This window comes from Triticum dicoccoides, chromosome 6A (genome assembly GCF_002162155.2).
Source record: "Triticum dicoccoides isolate Atlit2015 ecotype Zavitan chromosome 6A, WEW_v2.0, whole genome shotgun sequence".
Lineage (NCBI taxonomy): Eukaryota > Viridiplantae > Streptophyta > Magnoliopsida > Poales > Poaceae > Triticum > Triticum dicoccoides.
Genome location: NC_041390.1, coordinates 158,336,604 through 158,341,229, shown reverse-complemented (window position 1 = coordinate 158,341,229; position 4,626 = coordinate 158,336,604).

Genomic DNA, 4,626 nt, shown 5'->3' with positions numbered 1-4,626 from the left:
AAACTACAACATATACACATCGAAGAACACGAGGCTAAACGAAAGTAATTGAAAGGGTGTTACTTACCAAAGCTCGTTTACAGGTTCGGTGCAGCTCCTCTTTAACTTGCCACGCTCCTTGAAGATGGCTGTCCCGTGTTTGTGTTGGGGAACATAGTAATTTCAAAATTTCCTACGCACACGCAAGATCATGGTGATGCATAGCAACGAGGGGAGAGTATGATCTACGTACCCTTGTAGATCGCAACGGAAGCGTTTACACAACGTAGAGGAAGTAGTCGTACGTCTTCTTCCCGATCCGACCGATCCAAGCATCGTTACTCAGGCACCTCCGAGTTCTTAGCACACGTACAACTCGATGACGATCCCCGGGCTCCGATCCAGCAAAGCTTCGGGGAGGAGTTCCGTCAGCACGACGGCGTGGTGACGATCTTGATGTATTACCGACGCAGGGCTTCGTCTAAGCACTACAACGATATGATCGAGGTGGAATATAGTGGCAGGGGGCACCGCACATGGCTAAGGAACGATCTCAATGATCAACTTGTGTGTCTAGAGGTGCCCCCTGCCCCTGTATATAAAGGAGCAAGGGGGGAGAGGTGCGGCCAGCCTTGGGGTGCGCCAGGCGGAGTCCTACTCCTACCGGGAGTAGGACTCCCCCCCAATCCTAGTTGGAATAGGAATCCTCAAGTGGGGAGAGAGAGAAGGGGAGCCGGCCACCTCTCCTAGTCCTAATAGGACTAGGGGAGGGGGGGGGGGAGGCGCGCAGCCACCTTGGGCTGCCCCTTTCACCTTTCCACTAAAGCCCACTAAGGCCCATATGGTTCCCGGGGGGTTCCGGTAACCTCCCGGTACTCCGGTAAAATCCCGATTTCACCCGGAACACTTCCGATGTCCAAACATAGGCTTCCAATATATCAATCTTTATGTCTCGACCATTTCGAGACTCCTCGTCATGTCCGTGATCATATCCGGGACTCCGAACAACCTTCAGTACATCAAAATGCATAAACTCATAATAACTGTCATCGTAACGTTAAGCGTGCGGACCCTACGGTTCGAGAACAATGTAGACATGACTGAGATACATCTCCGGTCAATAACCAATAGCGGGACCTGGATGCCCATATTGGCTCCTACATATTCTACGAAGATCTTTATCGGTCAGACCGCATAACAACATACGTTGTTCCCTTTGTCATCGGTATGTTACTTGCCCGAGATTCGATCGTCGGTATCCAATACCTAGTTCAATCTCGTTACCGGCAAGTCTCTTTACTCGTTCCCTAATACATCATCCCGCAACTAACTCATTAGTTGCAATGCTTGCAAGGCTTAAGTGATGTGCATTACCGAGAGGGCCCAGAGATACCTCTCCGACAATCGGAGTGACAAATCCTAATCTCGAAATACGCCAACCCAACATCTACCTTTGGAGACACCTGTAATGCTCCTTTATAATCACCCAGTTACGTTGTGATGTTTGGTAGCACCCAAAGTGTTCCTCCGGCAAACGGGAGTTGCATAATCTCATAGTCATAGGAACATGTATAAGTCATGAAGAAAGAAATAGCAACACACTAAACGATCGGGTGCTAAGCTAATGGAATGGGTCATGTCAATCAGATCATTCAACTAATGATGTGACCTCGTTAATCAAATAACAACACTTTGTTCATGGTTAGGAAACATAACCATCTTTGATTAACGAGCTAGTCAAGTAGAGGCATACTAGTGACACTCTGTTTGTCTATGTATTCACACATGTATTATGTTTCCGATTAATACAATTCTAGCATGAATAATAAACATTTATCATGAAATAAGGAAATAAATAATAACTTTATTATTGCCTCTAGGGCATATTTCCTTCAGTCTCCCACTTGCACTAGAGTCAATAATCTAGATCACATCACCATGTGATTAACATCGATAGTTCACATCATCATGTGATTAACACCCATAGTTCACATCGCTATGTGACCAAAACCCAAAGGGTTTACTAGATTCAGTAATCTAGTTCACATCGCTATGTGATTAACACCCAAGGAGTACTAAGGTGTGATCATGTTTTGCTTGTGAGAGAATCTTAGTCAACGGGTCTGCCACATTCAGATCCGCATGTATTTTGCAAATTTCTATGTCAACAATGCTCTGCATGGAGCTACTCTAGCTAATTGCTCCCACTTTCAATACGTATCTAGACCGAGACTTAGAGTCATCTAGATTAGTGTCAAACTTGCATCGGCGTAACCCTTTACGACGAACCCTTTTTTTCACTTCCATAATCGAGAAACATATCCTTATTCCACTAAGGACAATTTTGACCGCTGTCCAGTGATCTACTCCTAGATCAATATTGTATTCCCTTGCCAAACTCAGTGGTAGGGCATACAATAGATCTGGTATACAGCATGGCATACTTTATAGAACCTATGACTGAGGCATAGGGAATGACTTTCATTCTCTTTCTATTTTCTGCCGTGGTCTGGCTTTGAGTCTTACTCAACTTCACACCTTGTAACACAGGCAAGAACTCTTTCTTTGACTTTTCCATTTTGAACTACTTCAAAATCTTGTCAAGGTATGTACTCATTGAAAAAATTTATCAAGCGTCTTGATCTATCTCTATAGATCTTGAAGCTCAATATGTAAGCAGCTTCACCGAAGTCTTTCTTTGAAAAACTCCTTTCAAACACTCCTTTTATGCTTTACAGAATAATTCTACATTATTTCTGATCAACAATATGTCATTCACATATACTTATCAGAAATGCTGTAGTGCTCCCACTCACTTTCTCGTAAATACAGGCTTCACCGCAAGTCTGTATAAAACTATATGCTTTGATCAACTCATCAAAGCGTATATTCCAACTCCGAGATGCTTGCACCAGTCCACAGATGGATCGCTGGAGTTTGCACATTTTGTTAGCACCTTTCGGATTGACAAAACCTTCTGGTTGCATCGTATACAACTCTTCTTTAGTAAATCCATTAAGGAATGCAGTTTTGTTTATCCATTTGCCAGATTTCATAAAACGCGGCAATTGTTAACATGATTCGGACAGACTTAAGCATAGATACGAGTGAGAAACTCTCATCATAGTCAACACCTTGAACTTGTCGAAAACCTTTTGCGACAATTCTAGCTTTGTAGATAGTAACACTACTATCAGCGTCCGTCTTCCTCTTGAAGATCCATTTATTCTCAATTGCTTGCCGATCGGGCAAGTCAACCAAAGTCCATACTTTGTTCTCATACATGGATCCCATCTCAGATTTCATGGCTTCAAGCCACTTTGCGGAATCTGGGCTCACCATCGCTTCTTCATAGTTCATAGGTTCATCATGATCTAGTAGCATGACTTCCAGAACAGGATTACCGTACCACTCTGGTGCGGATCTTACTCTGGTTGATCTACGAGGTTCAGTAGTATTTTGATCTGAAGTTTCATGATCATTATCATTAGCTTCCTCACTAACTGGTGTAGGTGTCACTGAAACAGTTTTCTGTGATGTACTACTTTCCAGTAAGGGAGCAGGTACAGTTACCTCGTCAAGTTCTACTTTCCTCCCACTCACTTCTTTCGAGAGAAACTCCTTCTCTAGAAAAACTCCGAATTTAGAACCAAAAGTCTTGCCTTTGGATTTGTGATAGAAGGTGTACCCAACAGTCTCCTTTGGGTATCCTATGAAGACATATTTCTCCGATTTGGGTTCGAGCTTACCATGTTGAAACTTTTTCACATAAGCATCGCAGTCCCAAACTTTAAGAAACGACAGCTTAGGTTTCTTGCCAAACCATAGTTCATATGGTGTCGTCTCAACGGATTTAGATGGTGCCCTATTTAACGTGAATGCAGCTGTCTCTAATGCATAACTCCAAAACGATAGTGGTAGATTGGTAAGAGACATCATAGATCGCACTATATCCAATAAAGTACGGTTATGACGTTCGGACACACCATTATGCTGTGGTGTTCCATGTGGCATGAGTTTGTGAAACTATTCCACATTGTTTTAATTGAAGACCAAACTCGTAACTCAAATATTTTACCTCTGCGATCATATCGTAGAAACTTCTATTTTCTTGTCACGATGATTTTCCACTTCACTCTGAAACTCTTTGAACTGTTCAAATGTTTCAGACTTATGTTTCATCAAGTAGATATCCCCATATCTGCTCAAATCATCTGTGAAGGTCAGAAAATAATGATACCTGCTGCAAGCCTTAATATTCATCGGACCACATACATCAGTATGTATGATCTCCAACAAATCTGTTGCTTGCTTCGTTGTTCCGGAGAACGGCGTTTTAGTCATCTTGCCCAAAAGGCATGGTTCGCAAGCATCAAGTGATTCATAATCAAGTGATTCCAAAATCCCATCAGCATGGAGTTTCTTCATGCGCTTTACACCAATATGACCTAAACGACAGTGCTACAAATAAGTTGCACTATCATTATTAACTTTGCATCTTTTGGTTTCAATATTATGATTATGTGTATCACTACGATCGAGATCCAACGAACTATTTTCATTGGGTGTGTAACCATATAAGGTTTTATTCATGTAAACAGAACAACAATTTATTCTCTTACTTAAATGAATAACCGTATTACAATA